General features: G+C 38.8%; 1 pseudogene; it reads left to right on the top strand.

Moving 5' to 3' along the window:
- Positions 1-3,388: 3,388 nt before the first annotated feature.
- LOC133751697 (stomatin-like protein 2, mitochondrial) lies at positions 3,389-4,076 on the top strand (annotated as a pseudogene).
- Positions 4,077-13,222: the final 9,146 nt, after the last annotated feature.

Below are 13,222 nucleotides of genomic sequence, written 5' to 3'. Positions count from 1 at the left end.
CTCTACTGTTGAGGAACAGTGCTTTTTTTCTTCATTCTACTTGTTGAACCATTTACTTAGTGTAGAATTAATGTTATTAGTATAAAGCATTTTGAAAGTAGATCATTGTAAAAATTAACAGTGGGATTAGGAGAGGAAGTAAGAAGGGTGGGTCATGGGCAAGATGGACGGTAGGGTTTGGAGTATCACCATGTTCCTAAGTCTGTATACATGAAGTACATATAATTTGCATACCATACATTTTTTTAAAAAAAGCTTATTTTAGTACAAAAAATTTTGAAGTTCTATGAGTAGTTTTTTCATAGTGCACGTTTTCAGTGAACTTTTTGAAGACCTATTGTGTTCATAGATCTCAATTTTTTTAAGATTATTTATTTATTTGAGAAACAGATTACAGAGAGAGAAAGGGAAGACCAGAGAGAGAAGTTTTCCATCTATGGGTTCACTGCCTGAATGCTTGCAACAGCCGGAGCTGGGCCAATCTGAAGCCAGGAATCAGGAGCTTTCTCTAGGTCTCCCACGTATGTACAAGGGCCCAACCACTTGAGCTGACTTCTATTGCTTTCCTAGGCCACAGCAGAGAGCAGGATGGGAAGAGGAGCAGCTGGGACATGAACAAGTGACAATATGGAATGCTAGCGCTGCAGGTAGAGGCTCAATCCACCATGCCACAGCGTTGGCCCCAGGTCTCAATATTTTTGCACCAACATAAACTAATCTTGTAACTTCATTTCCCACATAATTTTTAAGTGTCCTCTTAGAGGGATACATGATATATGTACATATATACCCAAATATGTATATATGCATATATATGTGCATATGTTTACATTTATCATACTCTTTTTGAAGCTAAGTGAGATGCAGCAGATTTTAGGATAAAATGGGACCAGATGGAGTATAAATTCCTCATATACAGAACATATTTTTAGAGAGTTTATAGTGCCAACAAAAAAGTTATTGAATCGTTATTTTGTCTCCTCAACACTCTTCTCCCAAATTTCTCAAACTTTAAAGTTGACATTTACTCTAACATAACAACTACACACCTTAATGGGAAAATCTTCCTAAATGCACTACTTGCACCATATATGTTGTTACATCATTTCCAGGCTCTTCAGTAATCATGCACTATTCATTTCTTTTCTTTTTTTTTTTAAGGTTTAAAAGCAAGGTTTATTAGAGTCAAAGACCTCCAGCCAGAGTGGCATGAAGAGGGGTTCCAAGGAAAGCAAAATCCAAAGGGTCTGTTGGTACTGGGGTTTTTAAGCAAAATTTTTGGGAAGAAGAAAACTTAATATTCAATTACAAGGCGGGGATAAAATCCATCAAAAACCTGATTTGCAATCTTTTATCCTATCTGAGTGGGCAGGCAGGCACTTTGGACCTTGCTAAAGATTTTGCATCCTCAGTTTCCACTGGGACCACCCCGACTGCCTATGAACTTATCTGACTTCAGATTTCACTTCACTCCCTCCCCCCTGAGAAGAATGGACCCAAACTTCTGCTGGGAAAATGGGGCGATGACCACTCTGGCTGCTTCATACTAAAAAGTGGCATCTTTGGGAATGGCAATCAAAACATGGTTCCAGCAGCAAGTGGCAGACGCATTGCCAACTTGCTGAAACTGCTTGCATCTGACGTTCCATGTGCATGACCATCCGGAATTTCACTGTTTCAAATCTGGAGAAAAGAAATCTAACAAGCAGAGTAAACTCAAATGGTCTAAAACAAAGGACACAGTCATTATCAGAGGACCTTAGAGAGGAGCTGTCTAACCGATGAGGAAGTTTTCCCATTGAAAGGCAAATAGAAATCGACAGAAGGGGCCTGATAATTATCAGGTGGGCTTTAAGGCCTGGCCTGGTATGAGCCCAGACCTATCTATCTCTTCACATACAGTACCAGAAGAGACATCATAAGGGAGATGTGAACCTCCCTAGAGAAGGCATGCTGTTGACTCCATTAACAAACTGGCCTGGGAGAAGAGCTGGTCTGAATAGAAGGTAGGTGGCATCCTACCTTCTGCCTACAATGTTGCTGACCCTACTTGGCCCTCAACAGCAGTAGTTACTTTGGAAACTGAGTTGAGTGAAGGGCTTTTTTCAACTTAAAGGCAATAGGGTCCGTGGCTCTGACCCAGGAGCCTTTCAACCCCTGGGGCAGTTCCATTATCCAATGACCCAACCTTGGCTGGCAGAGCTGCCAGGGCTCTTTTTAAGCTGACTTCTGCTGAAGCCCTTGCTTTCCAATTGAAAACCAATGCCATTTGCAGTGGAACTGTTCTGTTGGGTCTCCTTGATGACATTTATTTTCAACTTTGCTTTCCTACTTCTCTCAGCATATCATCTTCTCTGGCCCCTTCTCTGTTCCTAGCAATCTGTGTCCATCAGTGGATGAAGGAATAAAGAAAAATGTGATGTAGCCACACAATGGAATATGATTCAGTCTTAAATAAGAATGAAATCCTACCATCTACAACAACACGGATGAATCTGCAGGATGTTATGTTGGAAGAAACATGGAGTTCCATTTCCATCTGGTTAATCAACATTTTTCCTACACTGTCTAATCCTGATTTCTATAAAATCATTTCTCTTCTTTGAATTTTTCCTGCAATCCCCTGATCTCTTTATAAAATACATAAATAATATGGGGCTAGAGTTGTGGCATAACAGGTTAAGCCACCACCAGCAATGCTGTCATCCCATGTGAGCACTGGTTCAAGTCCTAGCTGCTCCACTTTTGATTCAGTTCCCTGATAATGTGCCCAGGAAAGCAACAGAAGATGGCCAAACTTCTTGGGTCCCTGCATCCTTGTAGGAGACCCTGATGAAGCTCCTGGATGCTGGGTTCAACTTGGCTCAGCCCTGGACATTGTGATCATTTGGGGTGTGAACCAGGTGATGGAAGATTCTCTCTGTCTCTCTGTAACTGGGCCTTTCAAATAAACAAAATAAGTCTTTTTAAAAATGAAATATGAGGTCAGTGTTGTGGTGTAACAGGTTAAGCCACCACCTGCAATGCTGGCATCTCATATGCCATATTCTGACTTTAACATAAATATTGAAAAATCAAATATGTAAATATTAAATATGAACATGGCAGTTCATTCTCTAGGAGATGTAGGCTACTTGAATATTGAGCAACCATTCTTTAAAAATATCACTGACCAGACCAAAAGCAGAAGTATCATCTCCGGCTGTCTTTTTTTGGCTGGATCAGGACACAGATAGCAAATGATTCAATGCATGTCATTTCTACTGTAAATAACTCTTGTAAATCTTACTGGCAGTGAGAGAATAATATTGTCAAGAGGACAGTTGAAATCTTTTAAAACAAATAATCTTATTCGGTTGGTTCCAGAGGTCGCTGGCTGCGGTGGGACATGTTGGTGCGTGTGGCACTGGGCACTGGAGCCCTTTTGCTAAGGGGCTCTGTGCAGGTGTCTGTCCAAGCTCCGCGCCGCGCCTCCTCTGGATTGCCCCGAAACACCATGGTATTGTTTGTGCCTTAGCAGGAGGCCTGGGTGGTGGAGTGAATGGGACGATTCCACAGGAGCCTGGAGCCTGGCCTGAACATCCTCATCCCTGTGTTAGACCGGATCCGATTCGTGCAGAGTCGCAAGGAATTGTCATCAACGTGCTGAAGCAGTCGGCTGTGGCTCTTGGTGAGGGTGCAGACAATGTAACTCTGCAATTGACGGGGTCCTGTACCTGTGCATCATGGACCCTTACAAGGCAAGCTATGATGTGGAGCATCCCGAATATGCTGTCACCCAGCTAGCTAGACAACCATGAGATCAGAGCTTTGCAGACTCTCCCTGCACTAAGTCTTTTGGGAGCAGGAGTCTCTGAATGCCAACATTGTGGATACCATCAACCAGGCTGTGGACCGCTGGAGCATCTGCTGCCTCCGTTATGAGATCAAGGATATCCATATGCCTCCCCAGGTGAGAGTCCATGCAGATGCAGGTAGAGGCAGAGCGGCGAAAACGGGCCTCAGTTCTAGAGTCGGAAGGGACCTGGAAGTCGGCCTTCAATGTGGTGAGGGCACCGTACACACCCATGACCTGAGCTACAATGCTGGTGACGTCACCGGGTTTGGAAGGCAGCAGGATAGTATTCGAGTCCTTGGCCAGTTTGGAGAATGCGTTGACATACTGCTTGGCCACAGCTAGTGAAGCTGCTGCATCTCCCTTATGTTGTGTCAGAGCTGCAGCCAGGATACAATAGATTCAGCCTTGGCCTTGGCCTTGGACAGAACTGCAGATTTCCTTTTAGGTGCTCTGCTAGTTATCACAGATCAGGGAGAACATGTGGTGTTTGTCCCTTTGGGATTGGCATATTTCATTAAGTATATTTACCAGACATTTAAAGAAGAAATAACTCCAATTCTTCTCAAGTTTTCAAAACAATTGAAAGAGAGGGAATCCTTCCAAACCCTTTCTATGAAGCCAGCATCACCTTAATCCCTAAATCCAGAAAAGACACAACAGAGAAAGAGAACTACAGACCAATTTCCCTGATGAATGTATACACACAAAAATCAAACTCAACAAAATTCTGGCCAACTGAATCCAACAACACATCAGAAATATCATTCATCCGGACCAATTGGGATTTATGACTGGTATGCAGGGATGGTTCAACATTTGCAAATCAAACAATATGATACATCACATTAACAAACTGAAAAACAAAAACCATAAGATTATCTCAATAGATGCAGAGAAAGCATTTGATAAAACACAACACCCTGTCATGTTGAAAACCCTAAGCAAACTGGGTATAGAAGGAACATTCTTCAGCACAATCAAGGTGATTTATGACAAACCCACTACGAGCAGCCTATTGAAAGGGAAAAATTTGGAAGCAGTCCCACTAAGATCTGGTAGCAGACAAGAATGCCCTCTCTTACCATGCTATTCAATACAGTCCTGGAAGCTTTAGACAGAGCCATTAGGCAAGAAAAAGAAATTAAAGGAATCCAAATTGGGAAAGAGTAGTCAACTATCCCTATTTGCATATGACATGATTCTATATATAGGGGATACAAAAGACCACCAAGAGACTGTTGGGACTCATAGAAGAGTTTGGTAAAGTAGCAGAATTTAAAATCAGTACACAAAAACCAACAGATTTTGTATACACAGAAAGTACCAAGGCTAAGAAAGAACTTCTAAAACCAATCCCATTCACAATAGGTACCTAAAAAAAAAATCAAATACCTTAGACTAAATTTAACCAAAGATGTCAAAGCTCTCTACAATGAGATAAAAAAATTATAGAAATAAAAGATACAAAAATATTGAAAAATCTTCCATGGTCATGGATTGGAAGAATCAATATCATCAAAATGTCCACTTTTCCAAAAGCAATTTACAGATTCAATGCAGTACCAATCAAAATACCAAAGACATTCTCAGATCTAGAAAAAATGATGCTGAAATTCATAGGAAGGCACAGGAAACCTCAAATAGCTAAAGCAATCTTATACAACAAAAACAAAGCCAGGGGCATCACAGTACCAGATTTCAAGACATACTACAGGGCAGTTATAATCAAAACATCCTGATACTGGTACAAAAACAGATGTCTAGACTAATGGAACAGAGTAGAAATGCCTGAAATTAATCCAAGCATCTACAAGCAACTTATATTTGACCAAGGAGCTAAAACCAAACCAATCCTTGGAGCCAGGACAGTCTCTTCACAAATGGTGCTGGGAAAACTGGATTTCCAAATGCAGAATTATGAAGCAGGAACCCTACCTTACACCTTACATAGAAATCAATTCAAAATGGATTAAAGAACTAAATCTACAAACTGATAACCATCAAATTATTAGAGTTCATTGTGGAAACCCTGAAAGACATTGACACAGGCAAAGAGTTCTTGGAAAAGACCCCAGAGGCTCAAGCAATAAAAGCCAAGATTAACAAATGGGATTACATCAAAGTGAGAAGCTTCTGTACTATAAAAAAAAAAAAAAACATTCAGGATAGTGAAGGGGCAATCAACAGAATGGGAGAAATTATTTGCAAACCATGCAACTGATAAAAGATTAATAACCACTAAATATAGAGAGAGATCAAGAAATTCCACAACAACAAAATTACCCAGTTGAGAAATGAGAAAAAGACTTAAATAGACATATTTCAAAAGATGAAATCCAAATGGCCAACAGACACATGAAAAAATGCCCAGGATCACTATCCATTAGGGAAATGCAAATCAAAACCACAATGAGATTCCACCTCAGCCCAGTTAGAAAGGCTTTCACACAGAAATCAACAAACAACAGATGCTGCCAAGGATTTGGAGAAAAAGTTTCCCTAACCCACTGTTGGTGAGAATGTAATCTGATAAAGCCACTATGAAAGTGACTATGAAGATACATCAGAAATCTGAGTATAGACCTACCATATGACCCAGCCATCCCACTCCTGGGAATTTACACAAGGGACATGAAATCAGCAAATAAAAGAATTATTTGCACCCCCATGTTTATTGCAGCTCAATTCACAATAGCTAAGACATGAAATTAACCTAAATGCCCATGAACTGAAGACTGGATAAAGAAATTGTGGGATATATACTCTATGGAATACTACAAAGTAGTAAAAAAAGAAATGAAATCTGGTCATTTGCAACAAAATGGATGAATCTGGAAAACATGCAGAGTTCTTAACCCATGTGGTCTTTGGGCCAGAAATGGAGATCTAATGTTGGCACTGCTGCATTTGTTCTCCTCTGAAGTTATTATGATTTTTGTCTATATTTTATCAAATTACTTTATCTCTGGTAATGTAAGCTAAAATCAGCATTGTTTTATGAAAATGTTATTATCATGAAGATTCAGCTTCTGATATGGGCTCCAGAGTTCCTTTCATGGGTATTAAGGATGGTTTAAGTTTTCAAAGTATGAGAATTTTCACCTTTAATATGGAGTTAATATTAACTTTATTGCATCCCTTAAGAATTACTTCATATTTCAGATTTTATTTTGGTTGCAAAAGAAGTTAAAATTATAAAATTTCTTTAATTAACCTTTGGTCATTCAGTAGCGTATTGCTTAATTGCCATGCACTCGTAAATCTTCTATTTTTCTTGTTGTTGATTTCTAGTTTTATTTCTTTTTAGTCTAAGAAGACATATGGTATGATTTCTATCTTTTTTACATCACTGAGAGTAGATTTATTGCCTAATTTATGGTCTATCCTAGAAAACATACACAAATATATGACTTTCATTGGTTGGAAAGTGTTCATTACTCAGAGTTATTTCAACATTCTGAGAAAGTTGCAAAGCAAAATTCTTTTATTTCTAACTTCCAGTGAAAGTTACAAAGTACCCTTTTTTTCCTCTCTTAAACAAATGCCTTCTGGTGACATTTCACCAGAATTTTAAGAGCAAAAAAGCTAAGGTGCCTTTGGCTGCTGGAAAAAGATACTGTCATTTTCTTTACTGGTTTTCTTTATCTTTTCCACCCAGAAGCCTAATAAGAAAACTGGGTGCTCATGCCTCATCATGCTTCCATTTCTGCCCACTGTAGAATGACTTGCTATCACTTCTGGTTTTAGAGCCCACAGTCTACCCTGAAGATCTGACAAAGAGAGAGAATTAGATGTATTCTGAGCTTGTGAGCAGACTCCCCCAAGTGTTTTCATTTCTTGGCCATCAAATTAGAAATGACTGGACCAATTCAACGTTTATTTTCTTTGGCATTTAGGTCTACAACCTCAAGTTTCTATTAATAGCACTTAGAAATTGCATCTAATTTTCTTTGCTTGACCTAACAATTAGTTTTACTTGTCCCCATCCTTTTGCCCAAATTTCCATTCTTCAGCTGTGGCAAGATGGATAGTAAGAAATAATTTGCTATTCTAAGATTCAGTAAAATATACCTAACCTAAGAAATAGTTGGATACTAACCCAAGTTTGTCTTCTACATATCTTGAATCAGTATATAGTTTCATGTAGAAAGTTGGCCTTCATCCTATGCATATAGCCTTTTGAAATACATATGTATTTAGTCTTTTTAATTGTTAATTTTTATTCACTCTTTTATTTAAGCCTCTGTCTCTGTCTAACTACAACAAATACAACCAGAGTTTCTGCTTGCAAAACACTAATATTGACCTCATTCTCTATAGCAGAAAAGGGATTTATAAGATGTCCAGCAAAGGACCATTAACTCAATGGTGGTCAATAAAGTAAGATTTGGAAATAGTAAGAACAAGATGGTATCATAGAATCAAGTACAGTGGGAAAAATAAGTGTTTCATTGCAGGAACCACTGGAGAAAGAAGTCTCAATTTCATTATCCCCAGATTCAAGATTCAGACTAAAGCTTTCATTTTCCCACACCTCTTTGGCTGGCAAGGGGCGACTTAAATGATACTTGCTTGCCACTCAATGTTGAGTGAGTAAATGAAGTTGTTACATTTGCAGTCATTAAAAACACCTTTTGCTTGAACCACTTCTATATGTCAAGACCATGTTCTGAGTTTCACTCGATTTTCTGATATCTTCGTGGGGCAATTGTGAGCCATACATCATTTTCTCCTGCCTTTAATTCACTGGGTCATTATGACTATGGTTTTCATCCCATTTATCATCTCCAGAAGAGGAAACTAAAGGTTGGCATTGTAGTGCAGCAGGTTAAGCCACTGCTTGCAACCTTGGCATCCCAGATTGCCTGTTCAAGTCCCAGCTTCTGGGACTTCCCATCCAGTTCCCTGCTAGCTAATGAACCTGAGAACGCAGAAGAAAATGGCTCAAATATTTGGGCCTCCTGCCACCCACGTGGGAGACCCAGATGGAGTTGCCAGCTCCTGGCTTCTTTGTAGCCATTTGGATAAAGAATCAGCAGGTGGAAGATCTCACTTTCTGTCTTTCCCCCTCTCTGTGTCTTTAGGCTTTCAAATAAATAAAATGAATATTTCTTTTAAAAAAATGGAGAACTGGATGATATTAAGAGGAGGCAGTCTATAATTTGTGAACTGACTTGATCTCATTTTCATTTTTGCCAGAGATCTCACATGAGATTTCATATGAATGATGCTCCCTAGAAGCAGCAGAAAAGCATTAAGAAGACAGCTCTGTGTATTATTGAGAGGACTTAGAATAAAATCACAAATGAGAAAAAGATATCCTAAGTTGTTTGAGTTTTAAAATGGATAGTGCACTACATCTCACTGAAGGTACAGAAACAGATTACAATGCATATGACACTCTCCTTGTACCTAGACCAGACTTAATTTTTACACAAGCATCAAATGCACCATTTATTCCAAAAAATATACAAAAGTTAATGCTGAGTCCTAGCCACATGTATCATTCCCAGTGGCTTCTCCCTGGTGAGAAAAGGTATGCTTTGTTGTCTTTTATACCCTCTCTAGTGAGCTCATGCAAACCTCTGGCTATATCTCTATGTATGTGACTTCCAACTTCCCATCAACCAGCCCTTATGCACTTCAGAAATTTAGACTCTTTGCATGTGTGTATGTATAAGCTTTATAAATTATTTTTTCAATATTTTATAAAACTTTAAGCAAATAAAATCAAGACATTTTCTTTTTTTAAAAGGTTTATTTATTTACTTGAAAGTCAGAGTTACACAGAAAAAGGAGACGCAGAGAGAGAGAGAGAGAGGGGAAGAGAGATAGTCTTCTACCAGCTGGTTCACTCCCAATTAGCCACAATGGCCAGAGCTGCACTGGTCCGAAGACAGGAGCCAGGAGCTTCTTCCTGGTCTCCCACGCGGGTGCAGGGGCCCAAGCACTTGTACCATCTTCCACTGCTCTCCCAGGCCATAGCAGAGAGCTGGATTGGAAGTGGAGCAGCTGGGACTCAAACCAGGGGTACCGGCACCGCAGGCAGAGGATTAGCCTAGTGAGCTGCAGCACCGGCCAAAGATTTCATTCTTTTTGATGGCTGAGTAGCAGTCCATATTATATATTCAGACTTTGACCTCCAACTGCCTGATTAAGATTTTCAGAATCACACAGCCAAAGTAGAATTCCTAAGAGATCTTCCCCCAAATCTGCTGCTTCTTGAAGCTTCCCCACCTCACTGAGCTACTTCATTGCAAATATATATATATATATATATATATATATATATATATATATATTAAACTATTTCTCTTCATCACTACACAATATGGCAATAAGAACTGTGGTCTCTACCTTAAAAACACACTGATCATCCAACCAGTTCTTTCCACCGCTACAACAACCAGTCAGCCCAAGCCACTACTTCTCTTCCCTGGATGAAAATGAAACCCTCCTACCTGCCCCCTTTGTATCTCTTTCCCCTAAATCTATCCTCTACCTAGCATCAGGATTGTTTTTTTTTAAACCAAGTATCCAATAATATCACTTCTATAGTTTAAATGTGTGGCTTTCCATTGCACTAAAATCAAACTCCTTTCCCTGCTTCCTAACCTCAATGTGATCCAAATTCAGTTTAGGAATGCAAGCCCATTTCTTATCATTTTCAGTCAAATCTAATGCCTTCCATTCTCTGGCTATTTGAACCACAGAAATGTCTCTATGTCTACTCCTTCTGCTAGACCATCTTCTTTCCGAGATGCTATAGATATCTTCTTCTTGTCACTTACCTCTCTGTTCAAATATCTCCTTCTTGAAGAATAATATGGTCTGGGGGCTGGCACTGTAGCATAGGTTGGTTGTCTCCACCCCTGGCGTTGGCATCCCATGTGGGCACTGGTTTGTGTCCCAGATGCTTCGCTTTCATTCCAGCTCCCTGCTTATGGCCTATGAAAGCAGTGGAGAATGGCCCAAGTGCTTGGGTCCCTGTGCCCATGTGGGAGCCAAGTGCCACGTGGCTCCTGGCTTCAGATCAACCTGGTTCTGGCAATTGTGGCCATATGAGGAGTTAACCAAAGGATGGAAGACCTTTCTCTCTGTCTCTCCCTCTCTCTATCTATAACACTACACTCAAATAAATAAATAAAATCTTTTAAAAAACAATGTTTTTGGACATCTATTCCAAGGTACGCTTTCCATCACTCTGTCCCATCCATTAATTTGATCTACTAGTACTTGCTAAGTATATCAGTTAGCTAGGGCTGCCCTAACAGAGTACCACAGATGGTGACTTATAAATCAGCAATTTTTCTCACAATTCTGGAGGTTAATACATAGTGAGAATAACTTAATTAATATCCAGAATTAACTTGTAATATATTAATTTATTTATTAATATAAATATTCCTTTGGAAGAGTGGTGACTACCAATAAAAACTCATGATTACTTCTTCATTTACTTCCAATGCACAATGTTTTCTGAAATACATAGAATAAACTTATTAAAAAATTAAAATAGGGCTTAAATTTCAAAATCCTAATAATTTATAATGCAAATATTTTTGAGGCATTTAGGTTCAAACAACTTCTCCTAGATGCTATTAATTTGGGGAAAAGATAAAAGACAGATTCCACTTAACTTTATTTAAACTACTTCATGTGAAAGTTTGTATTCAACTTCCTCATACAAAAATCTCTCTCATTTCATGAATGTTTTGTATAGAATTTATTTGATTAAAAAGGAAGAAAAACAATGATGTTTCTAATTAGAAGGAAGATTAATTAATTCAATAGCTTGAAAGTCCTAGTTAATCATTTAAGTAAAATTTAATGATTTCAGTTTAGTGTTATACTAACTATATCATCAACACATGATGACACAGCAAATATTTGATTCACATTCTTAGTGAGTCAAAGTGCTATATATAGATTACTTAACAGATCCAATGAGTTCCTTCTGATGGTCTATCTTTTCTGGTTTGTTTCATGGAAAAATGAGCACTTTAAAGTATCAAATCAGAACTAAGAAACTACATAAGCTAATGATAATCATGTCACCTCAATTGAAAGCACAAAAAAGGTTCCTGAAGTTTTTATTTTTTTAATTTTTTTCAAATATTTTTTATTTATTTATTTGAGAGATAGAGTTACAGACAGTGAGAGGGAGAGACAGAGAGAAAGGTCTTCTGTCTGTTGGTTCACTCCCCAGATGGATGCAATGGCCAGAGCTGCGCCGATCCGAAGCCAGGAGCCAGGTGCTTCTTCCCCTTCTCCCATGCAGGTGCAGGGGCCCAGGGACTTGGGCCACCTTCTACTGCTTTCCCAGGCCATAGCAGAGAGCCGGATTGGAAGAGGAGCAGCTGGGACTAGAACTGGCGCCCATATGGGATGCCGGCACTGCAGGTGGAGGATTAACTTACTGCACCAAGGCACCTGCCCCTCCTGAAGTTTTTAACCACCAAATACACGCTACCTATACCAAATTAGTATAGTTAGCTGGCCAGATTACTGACCTCAGAACCAGTCTGAATAGGTTCCCTCTATCACCTGTTAAATGTGGGAGCTATTGGGCAAGTTTTCTAACTGCTCTTCATGTTATTTTCTCATTCCTAAAATGGATATAATCTTCACACTTATTAAATTTGGTACTGGATTGCCATAAATTTAATTGAAGTCACTGAGGTATAATGATAGCTCATTTATTTGATGCCTTTCCAATTTCTCAATGTAGGTAGTAATTGCTGTGGACCCCCTCCCCCTTAACATTGCCTTTGCTGTATTCCATAAGTTTTGACATGATGTATTGTCATCTTCATTTGTTTCTAGAAATTTTTGGTTTCCCTTTTGATTTCTTCTAATCCACTGTTCATTCAGGAGCATGTTGTTCAGGAGCATGTTCTGTTTGTATGTTTTCTATAGTTTCTTAAATTGTTAATTTACAACTTCATTTCACTGTATTCAGAAAAGATACATGACATGATTTATTTTTTTTAATTCATTGAGACTTGCTTTATTGCCTAGCATATGGACTTTCCTAAAGAAAGTTCCATGCACTTATGGAAAGAGTATGTATTCTTCAGCTGTTTGATGAAATATTTTGTAAATATCAATTAAGTCTATTTGGTCCATAGTATAGATTAACAGTTTTTTCTTTGTTGATTTTTTGTTGAGGTGATTTGTCCTTTGATAAAGGTAGCATCTTGAAGTCTCCCATTATTATTGTATTGGGGTCTATGTCTCTCTTTAGATCCATTAGCATTGCTTTTAAATAGCCAGGTGCCCTGGGTGACTTATCATCATCACATCTTCCTGTTGAATTGATCTCTTATTCATTATATAATGCCCTTCTTTATCTCTGTTAACATTTTTTGTGTTAAGATATAT

Source organism: Lepus europaeus, chromosome 2 (genome assembly GCF_033115175.1).
Source record: "Lepus europaeus isolate LE1 chromosome 2, mLepTim1.pri, whole genome shotgun sequence".
Lineage (NCBI taxonomy): Eukaryota > Metazoa > Chordata > Mammalia > Lagomorpha > Leporidae > Lepus > Lepus europaeus.
Note: the sequence above shows the minus strand (reverse complement) of the source record. Positions and strands in the feature narration are given on the sequence as shown.